Here is a 20,536-nt window from a genome sequence, read left to right as displayed (position 1 = left end):
CCACTTGGACTTCCTGATTGAGAAGATGAAGGAGATCAGAGACACAGAGAAGGTCAAGAAGCTGGAGGAGATGAAAAAACAAATGGATAAAAAAAACGAAGCAGGGCTGCGATACATGTCTGATAAACGAACAGCAGCTGAAGATACAGTGCTGTAGATGAACAACATCAGACAGCTGTGTAGACAACAAGCTCTACACTGTTCATATAAATGTTTAAACATCACAAACATTATTTCATTTTAATCCTATTAAGTGTGATGTTGATAATTGTAATAATTTTTTTTCAAAGACACATAATCGTCTTTTAAATTTTAAATTGTGTGATTCTGGGAAACCACCTCCTCTGTGATATATAACTGTTCATTTAGTTTAATGTTTAATTATCATTTGTTGATCCACTTCAGTGAAAGTAAAGCCAGAGTTTATCTTATAGTGACAGCAGCTGTTGGTTTTCTTGTTATGGATTCTCACATCAATCACTCTCATAGTTCAGCCTCTTTTCTGCTCTCAGCTTCATCAGATCAAAACTCTTCATCAGTGTGTTCAGCTGCACTTCAGTAACCAGTTTACAGTCGACTCTCTGCACTCAGCTGATTTCTGTCCTGTCATGTAAACCAGAAACCTGGTTTCTGTATCACAGTAGAGGATTACAGAAACCTGAGGTTCCTCGATCCTCACTTGAACTGGAAGTCGTTCTGCTCCGCCATCTTGCAGGTCATCCCAAAGCACTTATTCCTGCTCTGAGGAGCCATGAGCGAAGATACACAAGAGCCTTCACGTCTTTTACCGACCGACACGCCTCCTTATTGGAAAGCTGATCAGTAGGCTTGTTTCAGATGAACTGCTCCTTTCTTGTAAAGTGGAGGGATCAGGCGGCAGCATCAGCAGGAAGTGACAAAAAGCTGCAGTCAAGTCAGACAGTTTCCAGCAGCTTTCAAAGAATCTACAGGAAGTCACAGAAATATTTACATCCTTTTAGATCTGATCCTGATTTAATAAAATGTTATCAGATCAATCTACTCAAGCTCAGCTGATCAATCACTAACATTGTTTTAATGCTGATCTGTATGATAGAATATAACCTGTTAAAATGACCTATAATCAATAATCAAAACAACATTTATTCTGTAATCTCCAATATTAGACTATTAAATTATTTTACATAGAAATGTAACTGTTGCAGCAAGCGGATCACTACCTGCTGGTCAACATGCCGACTGTGATCAGCTGATGTCACACTAATCAAACTCATTCACATCTCATTGATGAAAGAAAGAAATTCTAATAAAATGAAATTATTATTTTTTTCTATGTAATTTAGTTTTTGGGAGAGATCTTTGTATCAGCTTTTATCTTCTTATCTCTCCTGCACAGATGTTTATTTACTTTAAATGAATGAATAGTTGAGTTTATGCAGATAAAAGTGTGTTTGTTACCTACATGTGAATGTCTCTGTGTACATATCAAATGTTTAAATATTGTATAAAAACATTGTATTTTGTTATGCACAAATAAATAAATGAAGTAAAACACAAATCGGATCTACTCAACATGCAAGAGGAGAAAAAAAAGCAGAAATAGACATTATATCATTTATCTGTCAAATATTCAGACTGCTGGGGCTTCACATCAATAATTAAATAATGATATAATGTTCATATTGTGTCTGTTGTAATTTTTGGTTATTGAATGTTTTCTGTCTCTTTGGATGATAAAAGTTGTCATCAACACATCTGAATTCTTAGTAGAAGATCAGACAACTGAAATCCAAAATGAAGATAAAACATCATGTTGTTGATCAAACTCCTGAACCAATCAGCTCTTTGACCAGGTGACATCCAGGCGTCTCCCATCATGCCCTGATCCTTGCAGTCAGTGGAGAACAACTGCAGCTGCAACAACTGCAGCTGACTTGGATCTCATCAGGTTGTTGTTGCCCACGTCTGCATGATGTCAGAGCGAGTTGGGATCAAGTCAAACATAAATCCAACCGACAAGAGTTTTTCTGTCTAAAGCTGAGGGAATAATCAGATCTGTCTATATGTTTTTATCATTGGAATACCTCCCGAAATATACAATAGAATAGATAAGATTTTATTTTATTTAATTTGGAGGAACAAGTGTCATTATTTAAGAAAAAATATCTTATGCAACATAAAAAGAAATGGTGGTCTGGACGTACTAAGTTTCAAAATGTTAAATAATACTCTCAAAGTGAAATGATGAACTAATTTGATTACAGAAGAAGAAAACATCTGGAATACCCTCCCCATATAAATATTTAGTTTAATCGATGGACTTATATTTTCTGCTTAAATGTGATTAAAGAATTGATAAGTTTCCTGTTAAGTTATCAAATTTCCACGAAGAAGCTCTGCTGGCCTGGAAACTGATTTACAAACATAATTTTTTACCAACTAATTACTATATTTGGAATAACAAGAATATTCAATATAAAATAAGTCACTAATGGGTTTACAATGGTATTTATTGATTAAACATCTTGTTAATGCTGATGGGAAGTTACTAACAATAATGAATTCCTCTCTGAGTTCAGGTCACCAGTTATGCAGTGGTTTTTGATGCTCTGCTGAGGGCTGTGCTGCAGCTTCTCAGAGGTTCAGTAATCAAGGTTTCAATGATTAATCCATTCAATAGAGGTATATTCCTTGGAGAAGCTGACATTAAGAATAAATGCTTGAATCAATAGGAATTACATATAAGCTGTAACTCTGCCCCCAAGAAGATTCTACACTTTATGAAGAAATTAATTGGCAGAATATTTGGTGAGTCTGAGCCGCTACTTCTGGTTAAACCCTCTGCTAACTTGAATGGGATGAAATAATTCAATCGTGTGGCTCTTCTAGACTTTCCAAATGTTATTGGACTGAATGGATCAGATTCTGATAGTGAAATGAACCATTTTATAGAAATCAGAGATTCCTTCTCATTAGTGACACCTGTGGCCATTTAATGAGCTGTAACATCCTGGTGCTCGCACTCGCTTGTTTCAGCAAAGCATCTCTCACTCCCACTCAGTCTGCAGAAAATCCAGCCCGAGTTCTTCATGTGAAAATCAGACCACAGGCTGATACAGACAACCGAGAAAGTTGGGGAGGGTCTCATTCTTTATGTTACATTACTACCTGTTCACTCATTGGCAATAAACAACTATTAATACATGTAAATTGCTTCACAATTCTACATATAGAACCTTTAACATTAGATTTTGTTTTCTCTTAAGTGATAACAGATATAGTAGCTTAGATACACAGTAACCAATAAGTATTTTGTATTTAATTAAACTGTATAATGTCAATAACTTTAATACTTTAATACTATTGGCTGCTGGAGGAAAGAGGTTTGATTTCTGTTAAAAAGGCTTTCTGGCAGAAAGACCTGAAGGCAAACTTCTCTCATGTGTTTTAATTTGTTCTTCTTCTCTCCTCCCGTGACCCGGAAACCGTTCCTCCACCGCCATCATGGAGGATCTTCCAATCCCTGAAATGCTCCTGGAGGAGACGAGGAGCGAGGAACCACAGGTGTATCCTCTGAGGAAGTTTTTTTACAGGACGGCAACACCCCTTCATCGAATCTGTTTATTGATTGATCAGCTGATCTGATGGGACAGTAAACAGTCGGGCTGTTGTTGTAATAATCTACCTGTGGAACAAGAATGAAAGCATCAACAGCTGCTGATCATATTTAATAATAAAGTACAAATGACTGAATCATGAATCAATAACAAAAAACACTCTTGTAACTTTATTATTTTTCTTCATAAGTCAAAAGTCTTCTCCTTTATTCTTTTGTTTCAGTGCGTCTCAGCTCCTTCAGGAAAATATGACGTCACACAGCTGCGTCTCCTATAAAATCATCCTGAGCCTGAAAATGACGTCAGACTGTCACAAACTAAACAAGCAACATTTTATTTAAACATATTCCTTTTCATTGGTTGTGTTCTTTCACTAATTAACAGATTTAAATTGTCTATTTGTGTCTTATTCTGTGACAGACAGTCGCTGCTATAGATCTATAATCAAATAATAAAACATTGGAGCAGTTATCAGCTGTTCCAGGTATCACTATGTGGAAATTATTAAGTGACAGTGTAACGTGTTAATTAATTGTACATGAATTACAACTTTAAACTTTATAGATTAAACTGTTAGTTAATAATTTATACATCATATTTTGATAGCTGACTTCTTCATATTTGACAGTTGAGGTGATGTTCGTCATGAGTAGTTGTCGTCTCCTCAAAATGACGCTGGAGTGAACGAGAATTAAAACTCTCTCATCCTCACTGAGAGGAGCTGAGACACGAGGAAGAGACGTGAGAGAGGGAAGTGAGGAGACACATTAGTGTAAAGAAAAGCACCTACAGTGAACTGCAGCTGGGACGATGAGAGTGTTGTGCCTTTAAAACATGGAAAATAGTGAGGGAAGAGGGATGTTTTCGTTTTCACTCGTTTGTATTGAGTGAGGCAGAGAGCGCGATTCCCCCTACTGGAGTCATGAGGCATTACCAATAGATCGACACACAATCAACCCAGAAAAAGAACACACATTACCTATTTGTACGGTTTACACTCTGGCTGGATATTCTCCACAGTAATAACCTTAGCAACATAACCGAAATAACAATAAAATGATGTATTAAGGAAATAGAATATATAAGACATATAATTGCATAACTCTGAAAAGAAATAAAATCATGTTTTTGAAAAATCTTATTATTTTCAAATTCTTAACTACCACAAGAGCGACTCCCTTATGTGACGTAATTTGACACATTGTTGAAAAAAAAAAGCTTTTTTTAAGGGCGCTGCTCAACATTCCCACTTTTCCATCTTAATTTCTGCTTTTATGTCTCGTTAAACTAATAAAATCATTCATTAACCTTTAATAGGACAATTTTAATGATACATAAAATGTAAATCCAGTAAGAAATTCAACCTGCAAGTTGCTCTTTAAATCGATTCATGAGAGCAGGCATACATCACTTCCCTGTCGTCAGAAAGGCCACGCCCCCTTTTGGGTGAAAACAAGTGTTGTAAAAGTGCTGCACAAAAATTGGAAAATTTAGTGGCACCATGCCTGAAAGCTGTTGTGTCACATTTCACATTTCGCACATCAAACAATAAAAAAACTTCCAGTTTACAATTTCCTTTACATCCCCAAAGAGCAAAAGACGGTAAAAGAAGAGATCTGAGAGATTTATTTATAAATCAGCATGTCAGTGTCTCTTCTAGTTTTAACTGCCTTCCTTAGTGCAGCATCTCTAGATTTCATTAGTTTCCACAAATGTTCATTAAACCATTAAACAGTAAATTGTTTTTATTTTTAGATTTTATCTGTATCCTCACATTAAATCTTTCCCTCACAGAGTTGATTGTGTGAGTAAAAGTATCACAGCCATAGTCCAGATCATCAGAGGACAGAACATCATCCCAGTTCAAGCTGTTCATTTCATTGGTAAATTCTTCTTGCTTAGCTCTGGGTATGCATTGAAGGATCATTGTCTTAGTTGCTGTGGTCTTAAATCTACTTTAGTCAGTTTTCTTGATTAGATTAGATTATCCTTTACATTTACAAATGTAATATTAGATACATAGATGTCTTATGAACGTGTATCTGAACATATTAAAAAGAAAATCTTTTCTACATAAACAGTCCCATTTCATGCTGAATTTATTTTAATAATCAGCCAGTTTGAAACCCTCTGGGCTCTCCTCTCTGACCTTCTGTGGTTATTTCCTGGTTAAAGAGGTTTCTTGTGATTTATGACTCAGAGGATTTTCTCCGACTGTTTCAGTGTTTCAGACCTCCTCCTCTTTGCTGTCACCGTTAGTTTCATGTGAATGTAACACTCACTGCAAGTCACTAGCATAAGAAATGACAATAAAAGAAGTAAAGTAGAAGTATTTTATTGCAGACGATCAGATTGAGATTTATTACATTCAGCCACCTTAATTTCCTCCCAGTTAATTTCCCAGCTATCACTAACAGGGCAGGGGCTGAGTTAAACTAAGACACACCAGTGCACACTGCAGTCAATAAGTCCTACACACCAGGTGAGTTAACACACTCCAAACTGGAACACGTGACTATCTTCACTGCAACCGACTAACAACCACAGCTCACCTTAAACCTGCCCTGACTGGCTGACTGGGATTAATGGTGGGACAGCAGGCAGACTGATATTAAAACAAACAAACAAAAATAAGAAAAAAAGAAAACTAGTCCGCTCCGAGGGCAATACCCGTATCTTTTTGCCCGCTACCAGCTCACTTACCAGGGCGGACTAGACAGGAAAGAAAACCTCAATAAAACAAACAGACAAATGATACAAATAATCCCACAGCAGGAGCAGCTAATAGACCACTGATGCTCTGGTACGTCAATTTATTTCCGTACTGACTACCAGCCGCCTTCAACCCAGCAGAGAAGCAGGTCAGTCATTCCTGCAGTCTCGCCTTCCCTGAATGCCAAAATAACCCTCTGTTCCTCCTTCAGGTAGCCTTATATCTGCCAAACCTCAATAACTGGTGCATCTCCACTTTTTACACCTGCCGCATGAATGTAAGAAGCAGAGAAGTTAAAACATTTATGACGCTTCAAAAACTCTGATCTGTTCATGTTCCATCTGTGCTGAAGTCAGTCTGAAGTTGGTCGTGTGTTTCATAAATTCTGTTCACTTTTTAAAAATACTTCAGTAAAATACAGTTAAAAGACATGAATACACCTCCTCTGTGAAACATCTTTTACAGTTCAGAGTTGGAATCATTTTGGAGATATTTTAATGGTTGAAGTTAAAATTGTGCAAAGTCACAGACTGTTAACATGTAAAAACATACATACATATATAAAAACATAATCTTCTGATAGTCCAGTTATGAGAATAAAATGGTGAAAGTATTTTTAAAATATTATTAGACTACTTGAATAACTTGTTCACCACATCACTGACAGAGTGTCAGAGAGGAGTTACAGGAAGCCGTTTTGTTTTGATCAGATCAACATGCAGCAGCAGGATGTGAGAGCTGAGTGTATTTCAGGTTTGTTATGACACAGAGACACAGAGAGTATTTATGTTTTATCCTAGTATTTAAAACCCTTGTTGTTGTGTTTTAGTGCTTGTATATGTCAGCAGGGTCTACATGTCCTGTATATATGATAGAACTGAAGTATGCACCCAGGGCTGCACAGTTAATCAAAATGTTATTGATATCACAATATGGATAAGTGTAATATCCAAATAGCAGCAGCTGCAGTTTTATTGTTACAGGTTAAATGTGACAGTATAACTTTATAAATGAGGTATTATTAGTCTACAAATCATAAGACATAAAAGAACTTGATGGTTTGGACTCCTGCAAAAATCACATCATTCTCATTTTACTAGTTTTTTTTCCAGTTAAAATTAAAATGATGATGCAAAAATGATCACTGCCACTAAAACTGCAAATATTATTGCAAAATAATCATAAAATGATTTTTTTTTTTACCAGTATTCAAAGTGTCACTGAAAATTTGCCACTGAGTGGCACTGATGCTATGTGTGCTGTATAATAATTAAACCTAAATATATATATTTCAGCTATAGTTTGTCACAGAGTTAGACCATTTTGATCAGCATTACTTTGTGATTAATAATATATAGGTTACAAAATGGTTATATACTTCATAAACATTGAATCAAACTTCTGGCTTTAAGGGACACAGTACATAGTTGCTTTTAAGTTTGTGTCATAAATGTATTTTTCCTTGACACAGATGGGAAGTGTCTGGTGGTGGAATGGGAGGAGACTATCCTGTGGAGAGTCAAAACTGACACTTTAAGGTGGAGAAAGCGTTCTCACTTTACCTTTGAAGGCATTTCCAAACCAAAGTTGAATATACATCCATTTTCTTGAGGTGGGAGGTTATCACTGATGAGCCCAGACCTCCTTTGGGCTTTCACAGAGAAAAGCAAAAAAAAGAAGGGAGAAGTACTGGTTTTCCTACACCCCTATTGGTCCGGGTGTGATTTAACCATTCACAAGTACTGCCAAAGAGTCCTAAATGATGGGAGGTCTCCTTTAATCTCATCCACAAATGATCATAACAAAACATCTTATTGGTGAAACAGTCATATCGTATCATCACGTGCATTACAAAATCAAGCAGCAAAATAAGGTAACATGACAGTCTGTCTGAAAGTTGAAACAGAGGTGAAGGTGGTTAGATTAAATGTCACATCAGCTTCTAGATGTGAGAAGCCCCAACAGCCTGTTTCAGGCGCAAGATGAGCTGCACAACTATTTAACACAAAGTACTCAAAACAAACAAAGAACAACAAAAGGTAGCATTAGTCTGTGAAATCAGTCATGTAGATGAGTGAGTGTATGTTGTGTGGGTATTGTATGGTGAAACATAAGAAAAGGAACCAAAAAGTAACACAGGAGTGTGTTTGGGAGAGAAGAGACTGACTTTATATACGGGGCACACTGGGCCCAGGTGTGGTCCTGATAACCAGTGTGCTCAGGAACCTGCAGCAACAAGGAGCACAAAGCAGAGAGGCTGTCACACTTCCTGTTGTCTTCACAGTGGAAAGTCTCTAACCTACATAGTAATAAAACTATTTAATGCAAAACAATATTTATAAAAAAGCTGGTTATCTAAAACATTTATTTAAACTAAAATATTTAAATTATTAGAATTGTGTTAAAAGTGTTATCAAAAACAATCTTAAAACACACATTATCAGAACAGAATTAAAAAAAGAGAAGTGAGTATATATAAAAGGAGAAGGGTGTCATCAAAAACAGCATCCTAATTTCAGTCACAAAACACTCTCATATCAATGCAACAACTCAAGCAAACAAAAGTTTAAGACAGTTCTCAGTGAGTGACATGTCCACAGTGTCTCAGCAACCTCGACCCCTTCTTCTCTTACAAAATGCACCAGATTCCTTATAATACAGACAGCAGGTATGCTTTCAGGGTTGAACATGATTTCAGGTCATTGTGGAAAATGAGAGGATTTCTAACAACCATAGGTAAACAAATAGTGCATGCGTCACTAGTTTTAACCTGCTAGAATCTATTTTACTCCAACAGGAAGTGGCTGTTTGCAAGTGTGAGGCACACACCCAAGCACAGCACTCAGTGATGAGATGATCATCATTTCCAGACTGGAGGAGCAGTAGAGCGAGACAATGGCACTATCAAAAATAAACTAGCTGAAGTGTGTGAAGAAACAGGGCTCAGTTGGGTAAAAGTCCTCCCCTGAGTGCTATTGAGCATGAGGAGACAAAGCAAATCTAAAACAGGTTTGTCCTCATTTGAGATAATGATGGGAGACTCATGGACACAGGGATGTCTTCTCCTGTGCAATTACAACCCCTGAGGGGGGAGGAGTTTGATGATACTGTGCTAAACTACTGCATTAACCTCTCCAACTCTCTAAAGTCTACTCATACTCAGGTGGAAGCAGCACTGCCAGTACTGGGTGGTGGTTAAGGACTGCAAACAGCGGAAGTGGCAAAAACCACATTGGACAGGCCCATTCCAGGTTCTACTGGTAACCAACTGCAGTAAAGATAGCAGAAAGAGCCACATAGATCCATGTCAGCCATTGCAGAAAGGCCGCAGGTGAAATTATTATCATGCTATTAAGACCTCAGAATTTGAATTTAACACCAGTCAAATTAGAGGGACTGCTTTTACCAAAAGAGGGGTGGGAGTGTGACGCAATGGACAAAGTACCCTTGATGTACTGCTGTCATCTGATATAAAGGAGTATTCTTACATTGATGTATTGGTACTTTTGCTGAAGTAAAGTATCTGAGTTCTTCTTCCATAACTGACACCAGGAGAGTTAAGCAGAAGAACAAAACTAAAACTACATCTTGAATGTTTTGTCTTATTTTATTCAGTGATTTGTGGTCAGAGATGTAAACACAGTGTTATCTCAGTCTCAGGTCTCCAGCAGTCAAACTAAATATGATTTTCAGTGTTGACAATACAGATATTTACAGGAAGGACACATTTTTAATCATTTTGTAAGACTTGTGGCACAAAGATATATTTAATTATAATGTAATCTAAATGTGTGTAAATAAATAACATTTGATGGTTTTATAGTTGTTATTTTGTCTGAATAACCAAACGTACATCCTCTGCTGTGGTTTTTATTTTTAACAGTAACTTCCTGTTTTACAGTTCTCTCTGTTCTATCAGAGCAGGAAGCAGCGCTGCACGAGTCACAGTCTGATCAATAATTCAGATTGAAGAATCAGAAGAAACGACCTCACAGGGATCAGATTGAACAGGTAAGAAGCAGAACAGTGTTTGTTTCATCAGATTGTGTTTGATGATGTTGTTTTGCAGTAATAAGACGACCTGAGGGTTGAACTATGAACAGAGATTAGTGGGTTAGTGAGGTATGTTGAATCTGCAGGGTTTTCAATGTCATGACGGTGTCTCTCTGTTAACCTGCTACATCACCATGGTAACTCTCTTTTAACCTGCTACATCACCATAGTAACTCATGCTGCAAACGTAACCTGGTCTGGAGCAGGTTATGTTCTGAGTTTCAGCTTAAATAAAAAGCGCTGTCCTTTCACTGACCACCTGATTTGCTGCCAAGTCTGTTTAACACTGCTGATACTGCAGCTATTAGAACACTGATTAGAAAATTGATTGATTTGATGTCATATTGTAAATTTGTACTGGTGCAAGAGGTTACTGTGGGATGGGATTCTGTTACAATATATCAAACTGTATTTCAAATAATAATAAAAAAAACTAATAAAGAACAAAAAACTAATGAAGAAATACTTTGAACAAAAATTAATAATAATAATAAAATTGATTAGTCTATTGGTATTTATCACAGATAATATTCATTCAATAATATTAATTTCACTTTGAGTTGGCCAGAATCTAAAATGATTTCCACTGATCCTTCATTATGACACAGAGTCAGACCTGAATGTTTAAATCTGCAGCATCAAGTTTAAAGTTTAAGAGCTCTGGATGTGGGAGGCACAGACAGGTAAAATAAATATATTAACTAATTATGTAATTAATGAATTAATGAATTAGTGTTTTTAATTAACAAATTTATACGATCAGCAATTTTCTACCAGCATTCATCTCTTGCCTTATTTGCAGCAACAGCGTTGCTTTTTGCTGTGATAATGTATTTATATTATTCATATCTCTCTATTATAATGACCTGATCCTCCTGACTGAAGCAGGCGGCACGCAATCGGTCCGTTTTGTGCATAAAGAGTCAAATGATGCGTCAAATGCCCCATTTAATGGGAACGCACACAGAGCCTGAAGCAGAAAGCCTGAGTTAACAAAGAAAGTTCATATCTACCGTTGTGATATTGATTGGGACAGTGTGCAGTTTTTAAACATTAAAGATGCACTGGAGTTAGCTCAAAGCTAATTTACATCTTTAGTCCCCCACAATCAAAACATACAACAGCACAACAACAAACAGTACAAAGAAAAAACACACAGAACAAACCATACAAAATACAAAATACAAAATACAAAATACAAAGCTACACACAACAACACATCACATACACCCACAATGTCAATCAGAAATTAAAAATGTAAATTTATCAAATTAAAAGCCAGACTACCTGCACTAATGAGAAGACCATAGATTGATCTTTTGTAGATTTTTTTTGGTCTTGAATGTATTGATTGAACTGCAGTTCTTCATATCATCAGGTAGGACGTTCCACTGAGTTGTGGCTTCACAGAGAAAGCTGACTGTCCAAATGCAGTGTGATGAAATGGTTCAATCTTGTATAGAGGATATTCTGGAGGATCTAATAGAACTTACTGAGCGAGTGAACACAAAGTCACATAGTGGAGGAGGACAAACCATTTAACATTTATAAACTAGACACAAATTAGAGAATAATCTAAAATTGTCAAAGCTCAGTAAATTGTATTATTGTGAGTGTGAGAGAGGAGTTACAGGAAGCCATTTTGTTGTGATCAGATCAACATGCAGCAGCAGGATGTGTGATGGCCACTGTGTCGCAGATATTATTCTCCGTATGGTAAGATCATAACTGACAGTTTTCAGTGTTTAATGACTCCTCTCTGCTCTCACTGTTAGTTTAATGAGTCGCTCGGTTGTTGAAAGTGTTTGTGTGAATATCTTGTGTTTGTCTTCAGATCAGATCTGTTAACAGTTTGTGTTCAGGATCAATAACTGCTCCAACAGCAGGAGAGATGATGGTGACATATAGTCATGTGTGAATGTGTTGCTTTTCAATGTTAATGATGATCCATCAACAACTTTTATGTTTTCATGTTTTATATTGTTGCAGATGTGTTTCTCTGTGCTGAAGTCAGTCTGAAGTTGGTTATCTGACTCCTTCAACCAATCAGAGGGAGTTTTTAGGGAGCAAACTTAGCTCCCAAAAATTGTGTTTGACTGTAAAAAGCAATTATCAAACATGACAAAGAGTAAAGTTTATATAGACACCAAATGAGTTGCATCATGCTGACATCATTATATAAACAATTCATGGTAGGACTTGATACATAATCAAGATAAAACACATTATCAGTGTCTGAAATAATCACAAAAACTGTCACATAATCCCACACATCTATACAAAAATATAAATACAAATATGATAAAAATATTAACATTTACAACAACAAATATATTAAAAAATATATATTTGTTGTAAAATATAGAAAACCAGATGTGCCATAGTCATCAATCAGACTGATTGACAGCAACATGATCATTAAACATGTGCTTGCTGACATAAAAAGAAAGGACACTCATCAACCCCTGTTTCTTTATTATTTCTGACGTAACATGATTGTTTGCCTGACTGGTCACAGTATTTAGTCTCCTAATGGCTAAAAAGTAATACAGTGTTCTTATTTTATGCTTTTAAATTGGCAAAGACCTCAGAATTTGAATTTTATTTTTAAGATTAGAGGGACTGCTTTTACCAAAAAAGGGGTGGGGATTTGACGCAGTCAAACTAAATATGATTTTCAGTGTTAACAATACAGATATTTACAGGAAGGACACATTTATAATCATTTTGTAAGACTTGTGGCACAAAGATATATTTAATTATAATGTAATCTAAATGTGTGTAAATAAATAACATTTGATAGTTTTAAAGTTTATGAATAACAGACTTACTGAAACCAAACCTTCACCCTCTGCTGTTTTATCAGTCACACCTCCTGTTTTACACAGTTTCCTCCTTTTCTATCAGAAGATGAAGCAGCGCTGCAGGAGTGACAGTCTGATCAATAATTCAGATTGAAGAATCAGAAGAAATGACCTCACAGGGATCAGATTGAACAGGTAAGAAGCAGCACAGTGTTTGTTTCATCAGATTGTGTTTGTTGTTGTTGTTTTGTAGGAATAAGACGACCTGACTCTGTCTCTCTGTGGTTCACTGTTACTGCTGTTAATCAATAATCAATCCCTCAGTGCTGCTGCTGAGGACACTTGTTTGATTATTTTGTGACTTTTCCTTAAAGAACAGGTTCACATTATTTCAAGTTTTTCTTAAAACAGTACTAACGCGTCCATATGTGCATTAAAGCAGTTAGTGGTCACTGTAATCATTCCTGTGGTTCATATGGACCATGAAGAGATCTCTTTCTAACATGACTGTACTGGGAGTGATGGAGGACGAAGGTCACAGTCCTCCTTCTGTGCAAACATCAACTGATACTAATTAATGAGGCTTCAACAGCATTGAGGTGAAACTGCTCACACACGTCCAGCTGCATGTATGATGAGACCTGATTCTCACACACAGCCTCTCTAACATGAACACAACTAAGTTCAAATGCAGCTTTCAACCAACAGCAGCAACAGTGTGACATTGGTCTGTATGAGACTCTGTGCTGTCAGTGTAGTTATATTTATGTCTCAATGATGCCCTTTATGCTCTGTCAATGTTTCACCAACATAACATCATATAGTGCTGCCAAGATGTGATTTACAGTGTTACAAAGGTCATTACATATTTTTTTAAATATTTAGTAAATATTCATGTGGAGCACTTGGTTCATGTAATTTCTTTTATTGTAAAGCACTTTGAGCTGCATTTCTTGTATGAAAGGTGCTATACAAATAAAGCTACTACTACTACTATTATTATTATTATTATTATTATTATTATTATTATTATTATTATTATTATTATTATTATTATAAAGTCTTGATAGTGTAACTGAAATGCTGAGGTTTTATTGGCTAAATTACAAATACATTGCATGCATGAGTTGGTTTAGCAAGAAAATCACAACAAAAAAATGATAATGCAACAGATGCAGCAGCCTCTAACAAACATTTAATGAACTCAATCTATCCCTAAATTCCATCCAACATAATCTTTGAAATACAATGGAAATATTAATATTATTACTTTAAGAGACTGTACTTTTGGAAGAAAACCACTTGATTGTACTTGATATTAACTTCAGATGAACTTTAGAATTCATTTTTAAAGATGAGGACTGTAGATTTTGTCCTTCATCGCTCACATTGAAAGTGGAAGTGGAAGGGATCTTTTAAAGGCCAGAATGGCCCACGAGGAATAATTACAGCAAACAATAACTGTTTCATTGTGAACCTGTCATTTAACCTAAGGACCTTGTACCTGTAAGGGATCAAATAAGTGAGTATGTTGAGAAATTTCTCCTTTAGCTTTGTTAATTAGTGTTTTAATAATTCAGTAACTCACATGTTGTTTCATGGATTAAGATCTAAAACCTAAAGTCTAATGGTGACGCTGGAAAAAGGATCCTCAGTGGAAACTGCACTCTTCACAGGAAAGGAGATTTCAGGTTATCAAATCTGAGAACTTCAGTAGTATTTAGTAAAAATTATTTCCAAAGATTCATTAATTTATTCAACATTTTTCTCCCAAGATGTTCCTGCAGCAGTTTTGAACAGTGCTGAAAATGTTCAGTTACAGGAACAGTTTGATTCTGGATAAGACAGAAAACAAAGGTGTTAAATTTAGACACATAATAGAACTGTAGGTCAGACTGGTCAGACTGGTTTATAGTTTCAATGTCACATCAACTGGCAGACACTGAGGACTGAGTGACGAGAAAACGTGCTCAGCAAATGTGTTTTTGTTGTTAATTTTCGCTTATTAATGTTTTTTTATCTTTTCATGACAGACTTCACCAAGACACAAATATCCTGCAGGTGTGATGGACGTTAAATAACTTTGGTAAGTCTAACTAAATGTTCTGAAGAATTGAATCAACCCAATAATTCATCTGATAAAAGTGTTTTCAACTTGCATTGACTTTCTTACTTCATAAACTGCACCTGCTGGTATGTAGGCCGGGTTTATGAAATACTTTATGAACTGTAGCAGCAGGTGAATGCGTCATTTGCAGCAGAACTTTTAGACAGAATGTTCTACAGCAAAGGTTCCTGATATTTTTGGCTTGGGAACCCTTTAAAACATTAACGATATGGAGAAACAGAATGACAACATTAGGTAGATAGATTTTAAAGATTATATAAGGAATATGCATTCAGGAAGACGTCAAGGAACTTCCAGGTAGTGATGGGACCTGAAACACACAATCTGCTTTCTACCATGAAAAACCTGGAAAAAGGACAGACTACACACACACACAAGAGGCAAAACTCAAGGGCATCATTCACACAGAAGGAGAAGAGACAAGAGATTCAGGCTGAATCTGCTGCAGGATGAAGATCCAGAGGCAAAACCTTTGAGGAGATCAGACAGGTATGATGGGGCCCATTTAGGATTTTATAAGTCATCAGAAGCACCTTAAAGTCTGATCTAACATGGACAAGGAGCTGATGAAGGGAGGCTGGAATTGGTGTGAGTAGCAGATCGTCTCTCCACTGCTAAGCATAACATTAGTAAAAGCACAGCAAACTTTCCCCTCCTCACTCTAGAACATGTAGAACAACTTCTGTTTCTGCAAAACAACAAAGACATTTCAGTCAGTGGTTGTGGTCAATAAATCACACTTTATTATCTTAAAGGTGCAGAAGACTGTAACCTGTTTGTAGTTAACTTTTAAATAAAAGAGCTGTGTAGTCTCACGGCCAAGATACAGCAACACGTCTGTCTCAGGATGGCAGCAGCAGAGCTTGTCTATTATAATCAACTGAAGCTGCTGCACTGACCATGGAAACAGCGTGCATGCATGCTCTATTTTTGCAGGGCTGAACTATTGTTTTTTCTCTATGCGTCGCTATGCGGCTCTCCAACATGTAAAAACTACATAGAACTATATAAAAATGAAATACCTCATTATACCAGAGGCAATGTGATGCAGCAGTGCAACCTTGTGGATTTTTTTAAACTCAATATGCATGCAGTAAAGGAGTTGGTGTAGCAGGTAGAAAACCGCGCTCTGTCCTGTCTATGTGATAAGTTACATCAGTGCCTGCTGTATCTCAGCTGTCACACGTCTGTTTTCCCTCAATAACCTTCATCAAGACCAGTTAACTGAACTGCCAGTTATGTTTTATCTTGTAATTCAGTGGACTTAAGAGAAGACAAGTGAAACAACTTTATTCATATAGCACTGTTAAAACACAGAGGCAATTCAAAGTCCTATATAATAACAATAGCAATATCTTTATTTATATGGCACTTATCTAAACAAAGTTACAAAGTGCTTCACATATAAAATAATAAAAACACACAATAATAATAACATGCAATAAAAAAATAAAGGTGCTAAACAAACAACAGAATAAAAACCAGCCCAACAATACTTAAAAATAGTAAAACCCATAAAACAGAATAAAACTAGAATCAAGTAAAATCAGGGAAGACGTTGTGATAAAAGTACATTTGAGCACAGATTTAAAAGAAGCCACTGACTCAGCCTCCTTATTTACTCAGGCAGGATGTTTTTCAAAGCTCTGGTCCTGCTCAGTCTTCAGCCGAGAGTCTGGAACAGATAGAAGACCAGAGGACCTCAAAGTGTGAGCAGGGTCGTACAGGGATAGAAGGCCTGAGATGTAATGAAAAGTCAGACCATTTAGTGTCTTGTAAGTAATTAAAAGACCTTGAAATCAATTATATTGATCTTTTAATGATATCTTTAATATAAGTTATAAATTAGATGAAAAAGTGGATCAAATTGAAGATATAGACATATATAGACATAGACAGAGCACACTAAGAGCCTGAATATAGTGTCCCTTTTTATGTATTGAATTGAGCCTTGATTGTGAATGAGATTCCATTCTGGATGTAATTGTGACACTAAAGAGACTCAAAGATTCACAAGTTAAACATTTCCTCTCATTCTAACAGGGGTCTGGAGGACGATGGCTGTTAGAGGGGAGCTTTTGACGACACTGAAACAGTTGCAAAAGATGAATTCAAGGACTTTAAGTGGTTCCTACAGCAGCCGGACATCCTGGAAGGCTCCTCAGTCATCCCAATCTGTCATCTGGAGAAAGCAGAAAGGCGGGACACTGTAGACAAAATAGTACAGACCTACAACCATCAGGCTGTGGAAGTGGTGAAGAAGATCTTAGAGAAGATCAACAGGAATGATCTAGTGGAGAAACTGTCAGCTCACGGTAAGCTGCAGAAACATGAAACTGGGACATGTTGTGATCACACAAGTCTTGAAAAACATTTATTATAATAAAGCAGTATATACTAAAAATAAATGTGGAGTTAAAGCTGAATCATTTTATTTGTATTTTGTTCTGAGACTTTCCTGCATCCACACAGTAGATTTGTTAAGGAGTAACAGGCTGCTGTGTGTGACTTTATGTTATGCAGATAATCAGCAAACATGTTTAAAATGTAATACTGGTCCCCCAAAAGAAAATAGTGATGAACTGAAACACCTGAAAAGTAGTGAATTACTGGAATTTTTCCTCAGTTAAAGGACTAATTTTCAGGAAATGGAGCTGCCTGAGCTGCTGAGAAGTTAAACTGCCTCTAATCTAATTTAGTGTTCAGTTTAAATAATATCTCACAATATAGAAGTGCTGCAGAGCTGCACATGCTGTCTGGCCCCCACTGAGGTTTCATACTGGACTGCACTGGTTTGGTATCTGCACCACAGTGGGAGGAGAGGTGCAGTTGAGGGTGTGGTGATCTCAATCCAGCAGCAAACTGCAATCTTGGTGCTGACAATGAGTGCGTCTCATGTTATATTTTAACACATTTTAGTGAAGGCTCATATGTATAAACCTCTCTGAAATCACACAAACTGCTTTTTTCATGTTTTGCTCGTCTATAAACTTGTGTTCTGGATACATTCCGGTGAGTCTGAATACAGATTAATGATTGATTCTTACCAGCATCTCTCATCCACACCAGCTGCATCCTGTACTGACAGCCTTTACTTTACCCTGGTGATTGTCTGTAAAGACATCTGAAGGCAGCAGGAATCTGTTCCATCTGCAGACTCTATAGGGATGATGTTGCACATTGTCAAGGCACAATTAAACACACCAGATCAGATGGTTGTCCATCGCTACATAACCTTTTGAAGAACTGATAATCCCAGGAATGTTGTAGATTGTCTGAAAGAGCTGATGTCTACAGAGATAAAGGCCTGTCAACCTGTTTAAAGGGAACATTAGCTGGAGAGAACACGAGTTTAATCCAGTTATTTATTTATTTAAAGTAATCTATTCAAGGTTACTCAGTAGAAAGGCTTAAAGCTTTGTTCTGGTTAATTTATATTATTCTACACAGATGAACCAAAGCTTCTACATACCATCACATCCTACTAAACAAGGCTCCAATCTAATCTTGATCTCTGACAGACAGGAAGTAGCTCACAGACCAATCAGCTGATAGTAAACTATGTGAAGAAGAAGATCAGGGAGAATCAGTCTAAAGACAGAAGCATCAATCTGTTCCACTGTCTGAATGAACTGAATGATTTTTCTCTAGTGGACGAGATCCAACAGTACCTGAGATCAGGAAGTCTCTCTACAGCTGAACGGTCTCCTGCTCAGTGTTCAGCTCTGGTCTCCATCTTACTGTCATCAGGAAAACATCCGGATGTGATTGACCTGAAATACTCTGCTTCAGATGAGGCTCTTCTGAGGCTGCTGCCAGAGGTTGAAGCTTCATATAAAGCTCAGTAAGTGGATTTAAACTTATATTATGAAGAAAACAAAGTTACCATATCTTGTCATCACTTCTTCTCCAGGTTGAGAGTGTGTAACATCTCAGAGAGAAGCTGTGCAGCTTTGTCCTCAGCTCTTCTGCCTCTTTAATTAATCAATTAAAGAGAAATACATATGGAGCCAGAGTGTGCAACATCTTTTTCCAGCTTTTGCTTCCAGTTATCAGCACCTCACTACAACCTTTGGTGTGATTTACTTTTCCACTATATATTTTACATATTAACATTTACAAAACCTTCTGCCAAAACTTCTGCATTATGACTTGTAGTTGTTGAGTTAAGCCTGTTTATTGAGTTTTGTCCTGTTTGCATTCAGCTCTTCTTCCTCTTTACTTAATCAGTTAATCTCATTAGATCACAGAAAAGTAGGTCAAACCTAGACAGTGATGATACAATATCAATCTCCTGTAATGAAATAGAAGGCTAAATGATAAACTGAATCAAGTTATATTAAGATTGAAGGTTAGCACCACCAGCTGTTTATCTCCTAATATTCACACAGCAGCAGTGGATGGAAACAAACATTCACGACATTTTCTATTGACCTTTTTCTGGATATTTGGTGAAAATTTGTACAACATTTGAATGAAAATTTGACTTTTTGCTCTGCTGACGTTACTGGAAGCTATCGGTCTGCTTATCTGTACTGTTGGGAACAATACAGACAAAATGAAACAGCTGCTCTGATACACAGACAAGACGACCTTTAAACACAGTTATTACTGATGACTTTAGGTTTGTTATTCCCATGTAACACATACACAAACATAACAAGAATACAACATTATTATTAGTTTTAAATTAAAAAAAACAAAATAAAAAAATAATAATAATTGCTGTATTCTGGTTATAATTGTGTATGCAGGATGGGATTGACAAAGCTAAAAGCATCAGTAATAATTCTGTTTATCAAGTATACAATGTTGTGAAAATGTTTTGGCACAATAGGCAAAGATTTTAATTTTTCTTGACAAATTACTTCATATTTCAAAAATGTGAAGTCATGAAAAAAAACTGAGAACTTGGTGTTTGGAGGTTTGAATATGTATTTTAAATGTTCTAACTAAAGGCAGTGGTATGTTACACAGAAAAAGAAGATCCTGTTAATTGACTGTAATCTGAGTCTCTGTCCTCACAGTCAAAACCAGAGCTCACATTTAGACTAAAATCCCCAAATGTGGATGTTTGGTTTGACTTTATTTTATTCATATTCTACAATCACAGATGTCACAGCTGCAGTATTTATACTCCACTGTACTATTATTCATTTATTAAACCAGCCACTACTGTAGGCATGTATATGAATAGAAATGTATTTAATTTGTCAGTTTGATGAGAAAAGAACATGTTGAT

The 20,536-nt window shown here is 36.4% G+C and overlaps 1 protein-coding gene and 2 long non-coding RNA genes across 7 annotated transcripts in view; 2 read left to right on the top strand and 1 right to left on the bottom strand.

The window, feature by feature from the left end:
* The window catches only part of LOC122968129, a 161,875-nt gene that overhangs the window by 48,182 nt on the left and 93,157 nt on the right, over positions 1 to 20,536 (top strand). For 2 of the 5 annotated variants that reach the window (XM_044333124.1, XM_044333126.1), the window contains exons 1-2: positions 13,275 to 13,361; positions 15,200 to 15,252. The exons of 2 other annotated variants lie outside the window; for them this stretch is intronic. The gene's annotated coding sequence lies outside the window, so the exon portion shown is untranslated. Of the gene's footprint in view, positions 1 to 10,228; positions 10,321 to 13,274; positions 13,362 to 15,199; positions 15,253 to 20,536 lie in introns of those variants that run through there. One more of the 5 variants, XM_044333123.1, reaches the window with a different exon arrangement.
* LOC122968199 overlaps positions 1 to 20,536 on the bottom strand; it is a 200,947-nt gene that overhangs the window by 134,929 nt on the left and 45,482 nt on the right. The window lies entirely within an intron of this gene.
* On the top strand, positions 16,752 to 19,044 carry LOC122968202. The gene is made up of 2 exons (XR_006398777.1): positions 16,752 to 17,609; positions 18,946 to 19,044. It is a non-coding gene; the product is annotated as an uncharacterized LOC122968202 (long non-coding RNA).

Source organism: Thunnus albacares, chromosome 18 (genome assembly GCF_914725855.1).
Source record: "Thunnus albacares chromosome 18, fThuAlb1.1, whole genome shotgun sequence".
Classification (NCBI taxonomy): domain Eukaryota; kingdom Metazoa; phylum Chordata; class Actinopteri; order Scombriformes; family Scombridae; genus Thunnus; species Thunnus albacares.
This window is presented reverse-complemented; position numbering and strand designations above follow the sequence as displayed.